Genomic DNA, 22,642 nt, shown 5'->3' on the forward strand with positions numbered 1-22,642 from the left:
TGCACACCGGATAAAGGTCAGTTATTGCTTGCTGTTTCTGCAATTTATCGGCGATATACATTACAGCCTGGCTAATATTTGTACCTCAGGTCACGGCTGAGATGTGCATAGTTCAGGAAGTCCTTGGTTTGCACTTTGGTTATTGACCTTATACCTGGATGGGAACCCATCTAACAGGTTATTCAAATTGTTTGGCACAAATCAATGAATCAAGCTAAGCCTTGCAATTTTAAGCATACCATGCGATTGATGTTCTGGGCTGTTTTGGGAAAGTGGGTTAAAGATTTGAGTCATGTCTCAAGGGATAGGGCCAATGATTCTTATACAGAAAGCTCTCCGGTCAGGAGTTTCTAATTATGGGTTTTTAATCTGCTTGTGCTAAGCTCAGTACTTAGTCTAAAGCCAGTGAATAGATTGGGCTAAATCGGTGGCTTCATGGTAGTGTTTCACCATGTGAGAAGTGAGTGACTGTGTTCCAAGGACTTATTTTATATTGAGAGATAGCATAGGAGCATCTGTCGTTCTGACAATTTGAGGAGAACAGAAAGGCTTATAAATTATTTTAAATATACTTTTTCATATAGGATACCTGTTTACCCATTTAACGTTAAAGAAAGCCTCAGTCTGATAGAATGTATATTCATCCACAACCGAAGATGAGATCATGTGGTGGTAGATAATATATCCCAGTAAGCCGGAATACGATGGCTAGAGTTGTCTGTTTGATGCCTAGGCCTCACTACATTTACCTCCTATTGGGCAGGTAAAGAAAGGTACACTCTGGTTATAGGGAACGTGAGGTCCACTTACCAGAGTATTCAGACAGTGATGCTGACCCAAGAAAAATATCACGTGTAAAAATTCAACAATATAACGGTTGTAATTTTTTTTGCTCTAAACTTCTTCTTAAACCAGGCCACAAACGTTTGTAGTAAGGAGGGGGTGGTGGGGGGAAGACTGATGCTGTTTCATTTTGATACGTCAACAGCAGGTCTATTTACACCAGGGTAAAATGAGCAATTTATTTTTCAATCCCTCTGGAATATTCCACTATCGCCATAAGTTCTACATTCCCAATAGGGTAAGAATTGAGGAAACTTATTAAAGTTTACTATTATGGTAAAATGGTCAATTTTCTCAAACAAACTAAATTTTACTGTTGTCTATTAATTGATTTATGCCTTTGGTTGTACTACTATATGCATATAAGATTTACAAGGAATGTATTTATAATTTTTACGAGGTTACCTTTTTTTCTTCTTCACTATAGTAAAACTTTTGGACTTTATGGCTCCACACATGTAGTCTATTTTCCAGAGTGTAAACATATACAGCTTCCTGGAATATTTGGAAATATAAGGGCCAATTCCTCCCACAAGGAGCAGCACTAGCCAGGAAATCGCAGGTTAGCACCACTGATATCCAACCATTTAAATTGCTCTTTGTGAGCACCTGGTTGGGGAACCACCAGCCCTATAATTTTCCCTTAGCAAGCAATATTTCTCTTGAACCTGCTGCAAACTCCAAGAATTTGCTTTGTTTCTCACATAGGGACTCTATGAAAATACAATAATGGTAGGACTCCCTAGCCTACGTTATGAAGTAGGAATTCCCACTTAATATTTGTAAACTATAAATGGGCATCCATTGCTAAGGCTGAAAATTAAGAGGCTTTGGATGTGGTCATCAAGCATTCATTAAATATTTCTAGTCAGCATGAGGTTTTTACTAACAAATCTAATCAAGCACTGAGATGGCATTATTTGAGACAAACTAGATCGCCTGTGAGCAACGTTCCCTCTAATTTTTATGTTTGGTGCACGGTCCCTTTTCGCGGTATCTTTTCCAGCGGAGCAGCTGGTGAGCGGCCTTCACGGGACCTCCCGATCGCTGCACAGCTTTTGGGGGGGGGGGGGAACATTGCCTGTGAATATGTGCAAGTTCACAGTTGGAATAGTGTGCGATTTTTTTTTTTTTCACCTGGAAGTCAAAAGAGCATTGATGGATTGAGAGAGTTCAGTTGAAAACAACAGGAATAATGCAAAGTCAAAACTAAATTTCAAGATAGGTGAATGCAGCTGAATACATTGGAGGAAAAAAATATGTAAAGTGAACAACTGAGATATTTAAAATAACTGAATGGCATGATTAATGTGGATATAAAGGTGTAACTGGGTTAGTTAACCTAAACGTGATTTGCAGCATTGGGGAACATGAATTCAAAATTGGCAACATTTGACTCCCCTCCCAAAAAAAGGTAGCAAAGTTGTAGAAATAGATCTGGATAACTATCGGATTAAAAGATCGATTAATTTGAGGGCTACATACAGATATTACTATTCCATGCAATACTTAGGAAATTTCGATTCTTTCACTTGAACGTTATACCTGCAGCTATTCCGCTGCCTAATGGAGATTACATGAGTTGATGAGAGCCATGACAATGCACACTGCAGGACAGTCTGTCAGAAGGAGGAGGCTAAGAAGCCTTTTTTCATTGTATTCTTTCTTGCATTTTTATTGCCAAAGGATGTGTCAGCAGTTAAAGAAATTACAATGTAAGAGGTAAAAGTAAATTATTGCACAATATTACTCAACAAAATCTATTAGAATAAAAAAAATCCAAATAATTTTAAAACAGAGCACTACTATTTTGGCAAAGATGGTTAAATGCTCATGCTGAAGGTAATTGCCAAAAGAACCAGAATGGAGATGAGATTTTACGCAGCAAGTTATGATCTGGAATGCACTGCCTGAAAGGATGGTGGAAGCAAATTCAGTAGTGACTTTCAAAAGTGAATTGGATATATACTTCAAAAGGGAAAATTTGTGGAGCTGTGGGGGAAGAGCAGGGGAATGGGACTAATTCGATAGCCCTTTCACATGGCAGCACAGGCACGATGGGCCGAATGACCACCTGTGCTTTAAGATTTTATGATCTTTTGTGGGGGGGGAGAAATTTGGTTGCTTTGCGATTCGTGTTGGCAGCCTAAGAGGGCAGCACGGTGGCATAGTGGTTAGCACTGTTGCCTCACAGCGCCAGGGACCCAGGTTTGAATCCGGCCTCGGGTGACTGTGTGGAGTTTGCACATTCTCCCCGTGTTTGCGTGGGTTTGCTCCGGTTTCCTCCCACAGTCCAAAGATGTGCGGGTTAGGTTGATTGGCTATGATAAATTGACCCTTAGTGTTAGAGGGATTAAATACGTGGGGTTACGGGGATAGGGTGGGATATGTGTTGGTGTAGGGGTTACGGGGATCGGGTGGGATATGTGTCGGTGCAGGCTCGATGGGCCGAAATGGCCTCTATCTGCACTGTGGGGTTTCTGTGATTCTGTGATACAAGGCGCAAAGCAACTAGCGCCTGGGCGCGGCACCGCCAACGCCTCCTGCGAAATTCAGCGGGAGGTTTGCGGCAGCAGTAACCGTTAGCGCCCCATGGCGCCGCCGACAATGACGTCATCACCGTGCGCAGCGTCCTACTCTCAATCTTTGGTAGCGCCCCCTGACTTATCGCTGGACGCTATGTCCGGCGGGGTCAGGGGGGCCTACCTGTGGCCGGGGCGGCCATTTTTGTTGCTGGCTGCCTGCCAACACCTGTTGTTGTCCCCGGCCTCCTCAGCAGCAGCACCCCCCCCCCCCCCCCCCCCCAACCCAACCCCCAGCTGCGCTCCATGAGCCCGGCACTTCTCTTGAGTGCCGGGCTCTTTTGCCAGCACTCTGATCCCTGGTGGCCCAGCTGGGCCCCGGGATGCGCTGCGCTAGGCCCCTCCCCTTTAAGAAGAGGAGGAAGGCCTGCAGCACTGTGGCGCGACGTGCCGCTGCGGCACGTAGCGCCGCGATATTCCCTCGCAGCGCCCCAAGAGGGAGGCGGGGCGCTTCCAGTAGTGCCGCGCTTCCCTCTTGGGGTGCTACCGATGAATTTCGGCTGCAGGGGTGTTAATTTTTTCGGGAGCGCCCCAGTGAAGTTAACGCCCCAAAGGAGGCGCGACTCAATTTTTCCACCTAGACTTCTGAAGCAAACGTAAATGTTTTCACATTTTACATAACATAAGAATTAGTAACAGGAGTAGGCAATACGGCCTAGCGAACCTGCTCCGTCATTCAATAAGATCATGGCTGATCTTCGACCTCAACTGCACTTTCCTGTCCGATCTCTATATCCCTTGATTTCCCTCGAATCCAAAAATCTATCTTCGCCTTGAATATACTCAATTAATCAGCATCCACAGCACTTTGGGGCAGAGAATTCCAAAGATTCACAACCCTCTGAGTGAAGAAATTCCTCCTCATCCCAGTCTTAAATGGCCGACCCCTTATCCTGAGACTATGCCCCCTAGTTCTAGTCTCTCCAGCCAGGGGAAACAACCTCTCAGCATCTACCTTGTCAATCCCCCTCAGAATCTTATATGTTTCAATGAGATCACCTCTCATTCTTCTAAACTCCAGAGAGTATAGGCCCATTCTACTCAATCTCTCATCATAGGACAATCCCCTCATCCCGGGAATCAATCTCGTGAATCTTTGTTGCACCGCCTCTAAGGCATGTATGACCTTTCTCAGATAAGGAGACGAAAACTGTGCACAGTACTCCAGGTGTGGTCTCACCAAAGGCCTGTACAATTGTCGTAAGACTTCTTGTACTCCAACCCCCTTGCAATAAAGACCAACATGCCATTTTGCTTTCTAATTGCTTGCTTACCTGCATGCTAACTTTCAGTGTTTGCTATACAAGGACACCTAAATCTCTCTTGAACCAGCATTTAATAGTTTCTCACCATTTAAAACATATTGGAAAAATTCAGTTGGTCAGCGCCTCCCGTTAGTGGCTCCGGGGAGGGAGCGCTAACGGGCGCTAGGATCTTAGCGCCCGAGCGCAGCGATTTTAGCACTGCTTGCAAAATTGACCAGTCGCTTTGCGACTTGGGGCGCTAAAACTGAAGTTATCAATCGCCAGGCGCTAAATTTAGTGCTCAGGCGGTGTTAGCGACCCAAAATGGTCGCTAATGAATTTTTCTCCCTTTAATTTTAACTTTTTACCATTATTCCCTACTTTTACCTGATTCGCTGATGCAGTTTTACCTTTAAACTCTCTGTCCCTTCCTGTCCCACTCTGCTTATCTTTACCCAGATCGCTACATTGAACCATTGCCTTGACTTTTCTCTTTTAGATTTCTAAATTTCTCCTCACCTGACCTACCCCGTTCCCATTTTAGTTTTAAGCCCTATCTACAGCCCTAGTTATTCAATTCGCCAGGACACTGGTCCCGGCCCAGTTTAAGTGGAGACCATCCCAACGAAACAGCTCCCTCTTTCCCCCGTACTGGTGCCAGTGCCCCGTGAATCGAAACCCCTTCCTCCCACACCACTCTTTGAGCCACGCATTTAACTCTCTGATCTGCTTGTCCCTATGCCAAGTTGCATGTGGCTCAGGTAACAATCCAGAGATGATTACTTTTGAGGTTCTGCTTTTTAATTTGGACCCTAGCTCCTCAAACTCTCAGTAGAACCTCATTCCTAGTTCTACCTATGTCGTTGGTTCCTACATGGATCCTCCCCCTCCCACTCCATATTCTTCTCCAGCCGCGAGGAGATATCCTTAACCTTGGCTCCGGGCAAGCAACATAGCCTTTGGAACGCCCAGTTGCGGCTGCAGAGAACAGTATCTATCCCCCCGACAATACTGTCCCCTACCACTACAACATTCCTTTTCACTGCCCCCACTTGAATGGCCTCCTGTGCCATAGTGCCATGGTCAGTTTGCTCCTCCACCTTGCAGACTTTGCCCTCATCCTCACAGGCATAAAGAACCTCATACCTGTTGGACAAGGGCAAAGGCTGAGGCTCCTCCAGCACTGCACCTGGGGTCCCATTACCTGCCTGAGTTGCAGTCACACCCTCCTGTCCCTGACCACTAACCAGACCTGTACCATTACCTAACCTAAGGGGTGTGACTGCCTCCTGGATCAATGTGTCCAGGTAACTCTCCCCTTCCCTGATGCCCCGCAATGTCTGCACCGCGGACTCCAGCTCAACAACTCTGAGCTGAAGTTCCTCGAGATGCAGGCACTTACTGCAGACATGGTCTTCCGGGATCGCGATGCTCTCCACAAACTCCCACATGCTGCAGTTGCGGCACACCACCTGCACTGCCATCCCTTTATAACCTTGTTTTATTTATTGAATTAAATTTATGTATTTAATTAACTTAGCTTATAGTTTAGTTTTTAGCTAATTACTAGATCTAGTTTAAGTTCTAGGTAGATGAAATTAAATATTTACCTGTAATGCAAAGCACTCCAAGTATTGGATGCAAAAAGCAGCACCTCCTTCCTCCTCTGCAGTGAATTCCCACTCTCTCAATTCCTATGTTTAACACCTTGTTTAAGATCACTCTGTGCAGACCACTCTTTTGTTGTTCCACAGGTTCTGCGACAGTGGTTGTTTACTATCATCACTGGAGCTAACACTTTTTAATAAGTTACCTGAAAACACTATGACAGTTTGTTGGAATAATTATGGTTTATGATGATCTGGATAAACAGATTGTTTTAAGAGAATTATTCTGGATGCACTTTATTGGGCTGAAACTAATGCCTCCTTTTTGAAATGGTGTTCGTGGAGTTTGACTTTTTAAATAAAGCTGTGCACAGCTAGCTAAATGTTGTGAGGAAAAGTATGTTCCAAGGAATGTGAAGTATCCTAGTTTTTAGTAAACAGAAACTGCCGCAACAAGAAATACAGCAACAAAGCAGAATTGTAATGCATCAGCTGCCAGGTAAAACATACTGGACAATGTGTTCATTCTCAGATAGCAATACTAGTAGTGGGTCCAATGCAATGCAGAAATGTAAACCACAACTACTTCAGCTTTTATTGTCTACTGATAAATGTTATTCTAGCAGGATGGTACTTTTGATTATTCTAACTGGCTGTATCCCCTGGTGTATTCATGTTGCCAGCTTAGACCATTTTTTTTCATGTGGGGATATTTCTAGGTGTTTCAAAAAAAAAAACTCTGGCGAGTTTGTCAACTGAATGATGTCATGTCGCCCACATAAAGAAAAACTGGTTCTGTTAGTATCATGCCATTGAAATGTCAGCCAAAGCATCATAAAAACATGTTTAAATAAATATGCCTTTTCTCGACAGGTTTGGAAAGCTTTCAGAATCAATTTTGCTCTTTTGTATATTGCAGGCTTTTGTTTTAATGTCAGTGATGATGAAAGCAGTATGGGAGATTGCATTTTCAAAAATATACGAAAGAAAGCTGGCATTGATAATGGAACCATTGAAAATACAATTTTATTTAAGTGCGCAATTTTAGAAAATTAACAATGTTTCTTTCCGTCAACAAATCATAAAATATGACTCACTTTTTAAATCCGTATTCTTCCAACTGTTTTTAACCTTGCTGGTATATATTTATAAATCCACGGCTTCATTAGGACTCTGCATCCTTGGTGATTTCCATGTCCATGTAAACTCCCCTTGCCTCTCTCCTCTGATTTCACTGCCCACCTGTTTTCCCGACGCACACCTCTCCATATAAACTCTCCTACCATTATTCACGGCTACCCCCTCAACTTTTCCCTCTCACGTAGTCTCTCTACTTCCGTGGTCTCCATCACAGACAAGGTAATCTCCGACCACTTCCTTGTATCCCTTACTACCCACATCGCTCGACCCCAAAACAACCCCATTTCCTTCCAGATCCACCAAGTCACTTAAAATTGCACTTTTAAAATGTTAACTGCTATGCCTGTGTCCTTCCATTTGCCACATTACTTTTGCAGCTGTTGACCAGCTCAACCATTTCCTCACCGCCACCTTTGATGCCCATGTTTCCAGTAAAAAAAAAAACTCTCCCATCCTGGGTATTATCCTTGGTAGTGCATCCATCTTCAGTCCCTCAAGTACAAAGGGTGCAGGCTTGAGTGTATCTGGTATACAACTGGGTTAGCCATCCATTACCAGATCTGGCTGAACCACATCAAGTGCTATTGGGCTTTACTCTCCTCTGCAAATCCACCCACTACTCCAGGATCATCCTGGCGACCAAAGAAAACCCCCAGCTTCTTTTCTCCACTATCGTCATCATAAACTCCTCTTCCCGATCCCGTGTCTTTCTTTAGTTTCTCTCTTTCTTGCCCTTTCCAAGCCCATCTTGTCAATGAGACACATCTCCTGCTTCCTTGATCCCATTCCCACTAAACTGACCACCCATGTTCCCTTCCTGGCCCCTATGCTAGATGACATTGTAAATGGCTCCCTCTCCTCAAGTACTGTCCCTCTCCCTTTTAAAATGGCACCATCACCACCCCCCCCGCGCTTCTCAACCCCTCTGACCTTGCAAATTACCACCCCGTCGCCAACCTCCCTTTCCCACCAACGTTCTTAAACGCATTGTTGTCTCTCAAATCTGTCCCCATCTTTCCTGCACCTCCACGTTTGAACTTCTCCAATCTGATTTTCATCCCTGCCACAGCACCAAAACAGATCTCACCATAGTCATACATGACATCCTCTGTGACGGTAACCATGGTGCCTTATCCCTCTCTGTTCTCCTTGAACTCAATGCAGCCTTTTGACACGGTCGACCGCACCAACCTCCTGCAATATCTTTCCTCTGCTCTCCAGTTCAGTTGAAATTGTCCTCACTTGGTTTCACTCTTACCTATCCAGTCGTAGCCAGAGCATCACCAGCAATAGCTCCTTTGGTGACATCATCTGAAGATGTGGGATCAACTGCCACATGTGAGCTGATGACCACCAGCTTTACCTCTCTCGACCACTCCCTTGCCTCTCTCTTGCTAGACTGCTTGTCTGATGTTCAGTCCTGGATGAGCCACGATTTCCACCAGTTAAATATTGGGAAGACCGAAGCCATTATCTTTGGCTCCCGCCAAAAACTTTTGCCACCGATTCCATCCCCACCCCCCCCCCCCCCCCACCCCCCGTGAATTGTCTGCAGCTGAACCAGACTCTCATCCTCTTCGAACCCAAGATAATCTTCTGACCCCATATCTTCTCCATCCCAAAGACTGCCTACTTCCACCTCTGTAACATCACCCGCCTCCACCCCAGCCTTAAGAAACACACATCCATCCTGTTGTCATTTTCAAACTTAACTATTCCAATGTTCTCCTGACCGGCCTCCCACCCTCTACCCTCCATAAACGTCAGCTCATACAGGACCATGCTGCCCATATTCTATTCCCCACTAGGCCCCTTTCACTCCTGCCCTTGCTGCTCTACATTGGCTCCTGGTCTCCTCACACCTCTGATTTAAAATTCTCATATGTTTAAATTCCCTTCCTAAACCTCCTTTAAGACGTTCCTTAAAACCCACCTACTGGTCAGCCCTCTCAATATCTGTGCTGACGAAGGGTCATCGACCTGAAACGTTAACTCTGTTTCTCTCTCCACGGATGCTGCCTGACCTGCTGAGTGTTTCCAGCATTTACTGTTTTTATTTCAGATTTTCAGCATCCACAGTATTTCGCTTCTGTATTCCTCTCAATGTCTCCTTGGACTCGGCGTCCATTTTTGCCTAGTTTAAACCTCTGTGTAGCACCTTGGGATGTTTTCCTATGTTAAATTTGCTATATAAAAGCAAATTGTTGTTGTTGATGCAGTCAACAAAATAGTTTGGTTGAAATCCAAAAATAGTCACTACAAGTGGCTTTAGTCAGCAGATGGGCTCCATTTACAGGTGGACATTTGATAACCGTACATGTGAGGAACATTGAGGGTCATGATACTTAGTTGATTTAATGGGACAGGCTCAAATGGACCAGCTGGACTTTCTCCTGTTATTTTTTTGTATGTTTATATGCACAACTTATGTAACTAGAAATATTTTTTTTTTTAAAAGCAACACTTAATGCTTTATGAAACTTTCAGATTTCGTAAGTGGTTTATTCCGCCACGTACTGGGTTTCTTTACAAATAGGCATTGTGAGAATTGTGTTCTTGCCAAAACCCTAGTAGGCATCTTTACCAAAATTCATGACAGGGTGGAGCAGTTCTTCCCTTCCCTGGTGCTTGATGTTTTTTTCCATGTTAAATCAGTAACAGGAAAGTACTTTTTTTGTCTACGCCTGGGTCGTAGTTAAAAAGGAATACATATTTAATACATTAATGATTACCCAATAGCTAGAAGATCACTCCAAAAGCCACTTTGTGGTGTACGCAAGGGAGGATTGGAAGCAGACAACATCCAAAGGATAAGTATCCAAAAGGGAAACAAAAAGGCCTCCAAAAATGTTATCTTTCTGTTCTTTCGGGCTTGCATTGCAATAGGGATTGAATCCAGTTGAAACTTAGCACGTTTTATATTTTTAATGAGCGTAATTAAACAGGAAGGAGAGATTCGGGGTTTCTGTCCTGTCTTTGCCAAAGCAAAGAAAATTGGTGAGTTCCCAAAAGATAACAAGCCTCCCTAAGAAAGAGGCAAACTCATTGAACTGTGTATATTCAAAGTACTGACAACTGTCATTGTCACAATTGTTTGAGCATGTGGTGGTGCAGAGCTGCTGCCATGAAGTATTAGGATGCTAGTTCACACCAGTGATTTCCTACACTGAGCCTGTGACCTCAATCATGCTTTAATGGGCCAGAAATTCGTGACCAAATGCGTGAGTACGGTCGGGGTACTCACGCATCTGGCCGTTGGAAATGCCGGCGTTCAGCATGCACAGCGCATGCGGGGAACGCCGGCATTTCCAGTCCTCGGAACGAAGGGGTTCATAGGCACAGCGCGTGAGACTGCACAGGCAGCGCTTGCGCAGTGAACTTCGTAGATTTCATTCATGGATTCAGTGAGGGTAAGTCCTTACAAGTTACACTTGAAAAAAGCAGGTGTAAAGTTGTTCCAAGGCTGCGGAGGAAGATATATTTTATCGTGGAGCTTCTGAAAGGCAATATTTTTGTTTGGGAAAGGGAGGGAAGTTATTTTAAGAAATTTTAAGTAAGTTTTAAAGTTTAAATTTTTTTTTTTTAAACGGGTTTTCAGAACGGTAGGTAGAAGGAGCAATTGTGGCTGTGTGAATGGAATGTGAAAATGAGTGTTCTAAAATGAGTAATGTAACATTTCCAGCACTTTTAAGAAAGAAACTTTTCATCAGTAATAAGTAATTATGTATGTATGTCCGCATATATTCCTTTACGTATATGTATGTATGTTTTATATTCCTTTACTTATGTGTATGAATGTATGTTTTTAATTATGATTTTCCAATAAGTTACTTTCTCTGAAAGTCATAATTAAATAATACATTCATACACATAAGTAAAGGAATATATACATAACACGCAAAGGAATATATACAGACATACATACTTTCAGAAGCTCCACGATAAGAAATATCTTCCTCCGCAGCCTCTGGAGCAACTGTACCCATGCTTTTTTCATGTGTAAGTTGTAAGGACTTGACCTCACTGAAAGCATGAATGAAAGCGGCGAATTTTACTGCGCACGCGTTCTGCCTCTGAACCCCTTCGTTCAGAGGACAGGAAATGCCGGTTTTCCCCGCATGCGCTGTGCATGCTGAAAACCGGCATTTCCTCCGGCCAGACGCGTAAGTACCCCGACCGTACTCGCGCATTTACAAGGGAATTACTGGGCCAACATTTTACATGTCAATAAAATGAAAAATTTAACAATTGCACGATTTGCCCCCTCGCATCTGCGACTGAGGGTCCAAGGAGGTGCATTGCGCAAGAGGTCATCGTCGTACATATCCTCACACTGTTCCCTTTCAGGAACTGTATGAAGTGGTGGAAGGATTTATGGCCGTGATTAACGCTCATTCCGTGAACGTAACCATCTTTGAACCAGCCATTAGGGTAGTTAGTCCTATGGCATGAGGGTTTTACGGGCTCCCACAACCCATCTGAGGGGGGGGGGCCACCCACACCCACGGACGCAAGTATCCCGCTGGATGTCCACCCAGAATTTATAGTTGGAGCTCCGACTCCACTTGCCGGGACTGTCTGGAGTGGGGTTCGAAACGCTACTCCTTCTGACCCAGCAGCGGGGATGCTTACTGCTACGCAAAAGGCCCACTCCGCACAAAAGGTGACACCCATACGTTTCCTGCACCTTTTCCCTCCCCGTGACTGGAGCCCTATGCTGCCACTTGAAAGACCAAGCTATCATCTGCCCTTTTTGCGGCGCCTTTGACTTCTCATTACCAATGATGAGCAGGCGCTGCGCCGCCACCTCCTTGAGGAGATTGCTGAGGTCATCATCAGTTCAATTGTGAGTTCTTTTAATGCCGTGAATTGTGCTCATTCCAGCCATTTCACGTTGCTAATCGGATTGGGCCTTTGGCATAGCGGTAGGATCCCCGCCGCTGGGCCAGATCAGGGTAGGGTTTCGAACCCCACTCCAGACAGTCCCGGCAAGTGGAGTCGGAGCTCCGGCTCTAAATTCTGGGTTGACATCCAGTGGGATATTTGCGTCCGTGGGTGTGGGTGGCCCCCCCTCCTTGTATAGCTTGTGGGAGCCCGTAAAACCCTCCCGCCATAGGACTAACCGCCCTAATGGCTGGTTCAAAGATGGTTACGGTCACGGAATGAGCGTTAATCATGGCCATAAATCCTTCCACCACTTCATACAGTTCCCCAAAGGGAACAGTGTGAAGACACGTATGACGACGACATTGCTAAATAAATAAATGGAATTTAAAAAATTCTTTTAGGGCTTTTAAAAGTCTTTAAATTGCTTTAATTCTGTTTAAAACTACTTCAGATTCTTCAAAATAATGTAAACATTTTTAGAAGTTTATAAAAGTTACCAAAATCTTCAAAAAACTTCCAAAAACCTATTTAAACTGCTGCTTTGCATGTAAAAATGCTTAGCAGCTTGGCAGAAACATTGGGGGCATGTCCTGTGAAACTGAGACCTCAAGGGGCGTGTCTCAGTTGCACAGCGCGCTACAGGCTTCGCGCTGGCTGCACTCCTGGGCGGCGTGACGTCATACGCTGCCCGGGATTTTTTTTTTGAAACACGAATTCCAGGCGTCCCTGGAGGTGATCGGCAGGCGCGTCGGGTAAGTGCAAATTGGGACCTTGCATGCGCGGCAAGCCCCGTTCACGAATTTCTGGCCCATTAGCTAATTTTTGCTTTAATAGATTTTAAACTAACATTATTTATATGTAACAACAACAGAAACTGCTGGAAGCACTCAGCAGGTCAGGCAGCATCGTGGAGAGAGAAAGAGTTAACATTCCAGGTCGATGACCCTTCGTCGGAACTGCTGTTGTATTGCTATTGGGCCAATAATTCCGGTCCCAACGCGTGAGTACAGACGGGGTACTCACGCGTGGGCCCGTTGGAAGTGCCAGATTTCAGCATGCGCGGGAAACCGGCATTTCCTGTCCTCTGAACCAAGGGGTTCAGAGGACGAACGCGTGCGTGCAGGAGTCTGCGCGTGCGCGCTGAAATTCCTTTTTTTCCCACAGGTTTGCGCGTGTGTAAGGGCCTCCTTTTTACGAATGTAAAAAGACGTAAGGCCTTCATTCTTTAAGGTAAGTGGTCTATTACTTAAAATTATAACATTTTTTCCACAGCTTTATTGTTTTTAAGGACTTTACAGTAAGGTAAGTGTAGTTTTAGACCCGATTTTTAAAAAAATTATTTTTTTCAAAAATTTGATTAATTGTTTAAAATAGTTTTTTAAAGTTATTTATAGTTTATTTAATTATTGGGATGTTTTTTAAAATTTTATTTAAAGTTAAACTAGTCTTTTGGGCGCCCGTAGTTTTCATGAGTTTGACAGTTCTTACTATCAAACTCATGAATGAAGTTTCCCCTCCCCTGATTGGCTGCACAGTGCTCACCTGATCCCAGCCGGCACATTGAACTAACTACGCCACTGGATCAGGTAAGCACAGCGCGCCGACATCTGAACCGGGCCAGTGACAGGAATTCCAAGCAGGCCCAGGCTTCAGATGTCGGCGCGCCGGGTGAGTGCACATCGGGGGCTTGCACGCGCGGCAAGCCCCCGAACCTAATTTCTGGGCCAATGTATTGTATATTTTTTATATGTATGTACTTTTCTCGCAAATATGTTTAATTTTTTAATTTCCACTGCCTCTTCTCTCGATGCTTTTTAAAAGGGAATTTTAGTGAGCATGCTAACATCTCCAGTTTTGACACACCTCTCCCGATAGTCCAGCATTTAAACTTGGTTGGAAATTCCAGGTGAATGCTTGAAGCTATGTCTTATTTTCCTCCCTTCCTTTCCTGATGATGGTGTCTCATGGTGGGCCATGGTTCCAAGGGAGCCAGTAGCCATCTGATATCTCTTCACATGCCCATTTTTCATGCATCAGTCTAGAGAATGAATGTCATCCGGGTGGTCCAACCGGAGGATAATCGCTGCAGAGCCTGTTCTTGTGCACTTTCCATTAGAGGACATGAAATACTGATCACTAGGGCAGCCCTGATTAATTTCTTTACCTCCTGAGCCCAGGGGTACTAAGGCTATCCTGACTGAAATCAACTGCACAGACCAGGGATCAAACCTAGCGTATATGAATGGCTTAGTATCACGGTAGTGCAATTCCTACCCAACTATTATGGGATCACAAAATAGTCTTTAAATGAAGCAAATACTCTCAAATGTTCAAAGGTTAAAGTGTAGCTAATAAATGTTGCCTACCTCTTAGCTGCATGAACCAAGACTTCTTCCGGGTAAATCCTGCAAAAATCTTTTAATCAATTTTTACTCTATCTTGTCTGATGGATAAAATGTGTGCTGGTGTTCCATTCTGTTGCATGTTGCCCCACTAAAGTGTTAAGAAAGTGCTAAACTGTTTGACTGAAGTTCCCTCCATTGTTAGACTGATCTGCTGCATCACTGCAGAAAACAGCTTCATCCTCTTCAGTTCTGAAAATGAACAAAATAAATGTAGAGTGCAGAGAATACAACATTTTCCTTTTAGATCTACACATTAACTCCTCCAACCAGGTGGCAGGTCAGTCTCTATATGGAGTTATCCACGCTTATTGTCAACTAGCTGAAGTGCCCGGCGGTGCCGAGGCTTTTTCGAGGGCATGTTGTTGTTGGAAGAGAGAGAGAGAGCGCGACTGGGGAGGGGTGGAGGGGAAGGGGGGGGCCCCGCCCCGCAGAGGGTTGCGCGCCCCCCCCCCCCCCCCCCCGAGGTGAAGACCGCCGATTGTGGCTGTGCGAGACGGCCGGTTGCCAGGGTGACGCTTGACGCTCAGCAAGCCCCGGCCGAGCCAGAGAGAGACGCCGCGTCTCAGCTCCTGCTGTGCGCGCACCCTAGCGGCGCTGGGCTGAGGCTCGGCCCTCCAGCCTTCGAGTGGGGCCGGGAGGTGCCTAGCTCGGGCGTGGGTGCGAAGGAGAAGCCGAGGCTTCGAGGCCTACCTGGAAAAACGGGGAAAGGTAGGAAAATTAATGAGATTAGATAAGTTAATTCGTTTCTAAATCATTTTTTTTTTAAACAATGTGTTTTAAAAGCAACGTTTTTTTTAAAGACGCAGAAAGCGGGAAAAAGAAAGGAAAAGTTTGGAATCAAGATGGCGGCGACTCACCTCGGTTCAGAATGATAAGGCCCGGCCACACACGCACCAATTGGCCCGGTGGCACACGCCAGCAACCCGGCGTACGATTGGTCGAGCTCGAGGTCACTCTGTCGCTAATGAGCGGATAACGAGATGCTAATGAGCGGAACGTTGAAGGTTTTTGGGATACCGCAGGTGCGATTTTAGCCCGGCCGAAACGTAAATACGCTTAAAACCGTCTCGGTAGCGTAAGCTTTCTTTGGAGGTAACGCGCGCGTAGGTACGCCCTGTAACTTTCGAGCGCATACCCGACAGACGCACAGGCGATGACAGACAGAATGACAGACAGAAGTACCGATTTATATATATATAGATGCTGGGAGTGTGACTCAATTCTATTGTTCGTTAAACTGATTCCCAGGCCTTGCCAACATTAAACGCATCTCTATTCTGTGTTGCTACGTCTTGGTGTCGGACTGAGGATATGTATGCAACAGTTCAAGTACTGTAGTAGGAAACCGCGACTGAATCTCACCAATATTTGGTTCAAAGCCAACAGCTCAAAATTTAAACCATTGGCCAGCTCTTGGATTTCTATTTTATTATCTTTTGGGGTAAAAGAGTTGGGAGAGTATTGTCTTTGATCGATTGCATCCTTTGCCATGATACATATATGGTTTTCGAACTTGCTATCTGAATTAGCTGCAAGTTCGCTTTCTGCAAGGCTGAAAGCCAACAGCTTTTAATTAAGAGGAATTGTTATTTATTTTTGGTATAATCACTGTTTCCAAGTTCAAATTATGGTTACATGGAGTGAAAGCTTTACAATATTTGCACAATTAAATACATATGTGTGTTGATGCTACAGCTAATGCTCTGAAATACAACTGTCCCAGCTTGATTTCAGCTTTCAAATTGGCTGCTGATCCCAGCTAGTTTTGACGTGAAATGACATTTTTTTGCCTATTTACCCCCTGCAGATATTTTAGTGAACAATGAAGAAAAGGAAGTGAGGTATCTGAATTTAATGAGGAAGCACAAGTTTTAAATAAATTCCTTTTCATTGAAGTGATATTTGTAAAATTGCATGTTGAGAGGTTTTAGTCAGAACAATTGCTAAATTGATTGGTTTGTTTGTGATGTTTTTTCTCTTTTTAATATGCAGTATATTTTTCATATTTGACTAAATATTTTTTTCTGTTTTTCCCCCTTCTCTGCTGTCTTTTGGCTTCTTACTGTTTGTTATCTGTTGACATTTCTGTTGAAGTATCTGGCAGTGGGCAATTCGTCCCCTGCTTATGTTTCACTCATTCTCTCAACATCTCTGGCTCTAATGCTTGTGTTTTGTACATATGGCTAAATGTCAAGAATCCCTACCTGAGTGTAACTTAAGACCCAGAAAAACACTGCCCCCAAATATGTAAAGTCAACCCAAGAGCAAACAAACCGAATTGGTATGAACCCAGAGGCTAAAATTACTGACTTGGTAGTTGCACTATAAATTTACCTGGCGGAGGGTGGGGGGTGGCGGGTGGCGCGCGTTTTGTTTTTGAGTTCTGTTTAATTATTTAAGCCCTTCTGAGCAGAATCGGCAATGTTACAGAATTCTAAAAATCTGCACATTTAAAAAAAAATTGAAGTATCATTTTATTTTCAAGTGGGGAACTGATGCAGTGATACTTAGCTGAAATGTGTCACACTACTTTAAGCTGAACATAAATAAAAGATTTTATACATTTTTTAAACCAACGCTAACAGTTTTAAACTTGCCTGTTCCTTTCATATGATCTCAATTACTCAGTGCCAGCTAAAGCACGCTGAACTAATAGAACAAGAATAACAAAAGTCTCATTTGATCGTAATCCAAGATGATTTGGAAGGAATACATGTATTCCAGAAAGGCATGCAGAAAAACTGTAGTCATCAGCAAGTCGTACCACAGGGAGTGGGACTATCCACAGCACCAATACTGTAAAACTGAAACACTGTGAACCGTGCACTTTTTTAGTTCTGGAACAACAAAAGCTGAGGTGCGCACCTGAAAGTAATAGTAATATCTGTGTCATTAACTGAATTCTGAAATATCAAAAGCTGCATTCTGGAATATTTTTAATTAACATAAATATATAGAAGAAACATTACCACAAATTCATGGAGTCTTTCTCTAAATGGAGCCAATCATTTACAATTTGAAAGGCCCAATGACATCTGATATAATTCCAGGGTCACGAATAATATTTTGCTTGAAATACTCTTGAGACTTGTCATAAATAAACATCTTTAAAATTGAATGGAAGTAACTTTCAGTTTATTTTCACAATATATTTTTTGTTGTAAAATGATTTGACTTCAAAAGTAACTTGAATAAACTTTTTTTTTAATCTATTGGTTGTAAACAAGAGAATAAATGATCATGGTCAGATTAGGCAGTTCAACAGTCGACTGGATGTAGTTATAAACTAAGATCAGTAGAGGCAATTTTCATATCTACCTACAATTTACCTGATGGGGTACTGGTCATTATTCAGAAGTTGTTATAAATAATTGGCCATTTATGTGTCTTAATAAAAAAGCTGCACCAAAAAAATTGTTGTAGTTACTAAAAGCTCTTTTTTCACTTGTTCATGATTCAGGAATATCGAACTTGATAAACGTCATTAAAAATAACTAAAGATCAAACGTACATGCCAAAGCATCACCATTTTACATTAGCATTAGCGTTTTCGTGGCCTGGTTAATGTTTGCTGCCAAATGTCAGCACAGACTGGGCTCTTCGCTCCAGTGCTGCCACTAGTGCAAGCACTCCTGGCCACTGTATAGATGGGGATTCATGCAAGAGCAGGGCTTGCAGCATGCAGCAGCTGGAATTTTTTGCATTAGCAGCAGGAGAGCGTAAGAGAGAAATATATGTCACTGAAGTGGGGGGGGGGGGGGAGAGAATGGTTGGTACTGAAGATGGAAATGGCTGGCAGTGAAGGGAAGATGGAAGGTGTGTAGAAGCAGAGATCAATGTCTTGGGGAAAAAATTAGAGAAGCTGGAAGTGGTGCTCTCTGGTGTGCAGTAGGAAGGAGAGTGCCAGCATTAACTGACAAATGTGACGGGGAGAGTGCCAGCATTTGCTGGGTGGGGTGGTGAGGGTGAAGAGAGAGGTGTGCTAACATGAACTGAGAGTGGGAAAAGATGCCCACGTCAACTGAGGAGTTTGGAGCAGGAAAACAGTGCCAGTTTGAATGGGGTACAGGAAGAGAAGAGTGACCAGATGGAAGGGGAGGAGAGTGCCACTATGAACAAGGGGGGGGGGCGGAGGAGGCTGGACACAGACAGTGGCCCGATCTTATCTCGGAGGCGGGGAGACAGCTTAGGGTAATTGTGCGGTTGGAAAACCCAGAAGAGCGGGTTTCTTTCAGGTCCTGCTGAATTTAATGACGGGACCTGGTTACCATTTTTTGATTCTGTTTCCCGGCTGCAACCAGCCAGTTTGAGAGGCTGGCTGTCGGGCGAGTAGTCCTTTGGCACCAGGCCGCAGCCGGGAGTGGAGTGGAGAGGAGGGAGGGATTGGAAAGGGCATGGGGGGGAGAAAATTGGAGGCCGGAGGAGAGATCAGGGAGAAGATCAGAGGTTAGATCAGAAGGGTCAGGGGGGAGATGGGAGGCTGGGGTCGGGAAAAGATCGCGGTTTGGAGCAGAGGGGTGATCGGAGGCCAGAGGGGGGATTGGAGGGGGGTCGGGGCAGTGTCCAATTGCAGGGGGTTAGTGAAGCAGGTAAACTGAATTCAGCAGGTTATTGGGAATCCTGGCCGGCCAGGGTTAAATTTAAAATGGTGTTAATTCTGAGGCGTGCAGCCTCATTATAATATTTAAATGACCAACCCGCCTCCTGCGAGCAGGTTGGTCGCCACCCGTCCCACCTCCATTAAAACCGGAAGTGGGTGAGTTGGGGTTGGGTTTCAGATTTTTCACATTTTTACATCCCACCTCGCCCAAACCCACCCGTTTTTGTGAGCTAAAATTCTCCCCAGTGTCTCTGTGAAAGGATAGGGAGTTAACTGGGGTTTAGCGTTTCTGTGCAATTGGGCAGAGGGGTGGATATGGAGTGACTGATGGGGAAGTGAGGATCTGCTGAAAATCCAAATCACTTTCACAGATCACAGAAACCCCACAGTGCAGATAGAGGCCATTTCGGCCCATTGAGCCTGCACCGACACACATCCCACCCAATCCCCGTAACCCCTACACCAACACATATCCCACCCTATCCCTGTAACCCCACGTATTTAATCCCCCTAACACTAAGGGTCAATTTATCATAGCCAATCAACCTAACCCGCACATCTTTGGACTGTGGGAGGAAACCGGAGCACCCGGAGAAAACCCACGCAAACACGGGGAGTGTGCAAACTCCACACAGACAGTCGCCCGAGGCCAGATTCAAACCCGGGTCTCTGGCGCTGTGAGGCAACAGTGCTAACCACTATGCCACCGTATTTTTTACTTTTTTTTTTAAGATTAAAAATAGAATCGTAGAAATTTACAGCACAGAAGGAGGCCATTCAGCCCATCGTATCTGCGCTGGTCGAAAAAGAGCTATCCAGCTTAATCCCACTTTCCGGCTCTTGGTCCGCAGCCTTGCAGGTTACGGCACTTCAAGTGCATATCCAAGTACTTTTTAAATGTAATGAGGGTTTCTGCCTCTACCACCCTTTCAGGCAGTAAATTCCAGACCCCCACCACCCTCTGGGTGAAAAATAACGATCAATTGTGAAGTATAACGGCATTCAAAATTAACCAGAATGCATAATTTTTAATGTAAACATTTATTTTTCCCGGAGAGCATCGCCAATTTTGGATATTTTCCATTTGGATTTCCCCCTTCACGCTTTCATATACTTATATTTGTTTCTGAAAGACGAGTGAAAGAATGTTGGGTTTACTTACAGCTTCAGTTACAAAGCCGTACAACTACTTATTTCCATCTCAAAAGCTTTTAATCAGGGCTATTAATTGAATTGTCAACTTTTTAATGATTATGTCAGGGTTTGGGAGCTGTTGCTTGTTTTGTAGATTGACGTGTGAATAAAATGTATTGATTGTTGCATTCTCTGTATCTCAAATCCAGCAATCTTGACTCCCTGCCAGCCTTTTTATCTACCTAACAAGCTATCACTTCAAAACAATCAGTAAAATATAACTTCTGGCCTCACACTTTCTCTTTACAATTGAAGGCTGAAGTTAAAATTCCCAGGTACCTATTTGGCAGTGAGATGCACATTGACCTCTGCCATTAGGAATTGGTTGTGGGAGAGTTATATGGTACTGTAAAATTAAATTGGTAGCTGCACGTGAAAGTTCCAGCTAGCTCTTGATTTCACGATTTTTGAACAACAGTTTGAGGGCAATTTTCCCAGCCCCGAGGAGGTGGGTTTAGAGGCGGGACAGTTCGTAAAATAGCAAAAAGTGAGTGTGGGTTCGCAACACGCCTCCGCGCAACTTTGCCGGAGGCGGGCTTCAGGAGTGTGATTCAGTCCCGCCTCCAAGAGGCGGGATAGGCAGTTAAGACCCTTAACAAGTGCTTAAGGGCCTCTGTAATCCTATTTTGCCAGGCCTTTGTTATTTCCCCACATTTTTAACGTGTTGCATGGCGCTCCTAAACTATGCCAGCTAAACGGAGCTTTCAACGGGGATCAGTTGGAGGTGGCAGAACTTTTGTTGCACAGACCTTTGAGCACTTTTGCCAGGCCGACTGAAGTCGGAGGTGGTGCAGCTGAAATCTATCAACTTTGGGACCTCCTGGGAAAACCCTCTCCCCACTTGAACTGAGTGCTTCCCCAATGGAGGTATCTACCAGCAGCATGGGAACCATTTATTTCCTTTCATCATGGACCTCGGATTCGGACAAGGAGCAGCCACGGCAGCGGCAGAACAGCAGCAGGAGCGCCAACCTCCTGCTCACCCACCTGATGCTGCACAGGGCAGAAGGCACCAGCGCATGGCAGCATGTTGCTGCAGGATATACCCTCATCCTAGGGTTTACAGACAGGATGAACTTCCTCAACATGAGTGAGCAGCAATGCCAAAGGAGGCTGAGACTTTCGCGAGAGGTTGTCGGAGACATCTGCGCAATGCTGCACCAACACCTGGAGCCTAGAGGAGCTGGTGGACACCGCTTACCAGTGGCTGTCAAAGTCACCACCGCACTCAACTTTTTTGCTTCAGGCTCCTTCCAGGGATCATCAGCGGCATCTCCCAGTCGGCCGCCCACAGTTGCATCACGCAGTTTACCGATGCCCTCTTCGCAAAGACACACAATTACATCCACTTTTCAACTGATGAAGCAAGTATAACCACGCGTGCGGTTGGATTCGCAAATCTGGCAGGCTTGCCAATGGTGCAGCGCGTCATAGACTGCACACATGTGGCTCTTATGGCACCCCATCACAACCCAGCTATTTTTGTCAACCGCAAGTGCTTCCACTCCTTCAATGTACAGCTGGTGCGTAACCACAAGAAGGAGATTTTGCATTTTTGCGGCAAGTACTGTGGCAGTTGCCATGACTCGTTCATCCTGCAGCAGTCTAGTGTGCCTCTGTTCTTCAATCCGCCAAACCAACTTAACAAGTGGCTACTTGGAGGCAAGAGCTACCCCCTGAAGACGTGGCTAATGACACCGATCAAGAGGCTATCGAACAAAGCTGAGGAGCGCTACGGTGCCAGCCACATTTCGACCAGGTCCATCATCGAACAAATCATCGGCTTGCTGAAGATGCGATTCAGATGCCTTGACAGATCAGGTGGAGCCCTGCAGTACTCAGCAGCCAGGGTCTCCAGAATGGTCGTGGTCTGCTGTGCACTGCACAACATGGCACAGTGTCATGGCTTGCTGCTTCTTGAGGAGCAAGTGGCTCAGTACATAGCCTCCTCAGATGGAGAGGAGAATGATGACCGAGCGGAGGCACATCAACCAGCAGCACGCGAGCACATTGCTGCAAGGGATGCACTCATCTTGGCCAGATTTGCTTAGGTTGCCCATTCTAACATATGTGCTTGGTACCTTCTTAGCACAAGATAGACAATGGACATGACTCTCTGGCTTCCTCTCACTCTGACCAC

General features: G+C 44.8%; 1 protein-coding gene across 1 annotated transcript in view; it reads left to right on the forward strand.

Annotated features, from left to right (window-relative positions):
• Positions 1 to 22,642, forward strand: part of pibf1 (progesterone immunomodulatory binding factor 1) — a 190,471-nt gene that overhangs the window by 119,016 nt on the left and 48,813 nt on the right. The gene's annotated exons all lie outside the window — the stretch shown is intronic.

This window comes from Somniosus microcephalus, chromosome 10 (assembly GCF_052327205.1).
Source record: "Somniosus microcephalus isolate GS21.2 chromosome 10, FLI_Smic_1.0, whole genome shotgun sequence".
In the NCBI taxonomy this organism is placed as follows: Eukaryota; Metazoa; Chordata; class Chondrichthyes; order Squaliformes; family Somniosidae; genus Somniosus; species Somniosus microcephalus.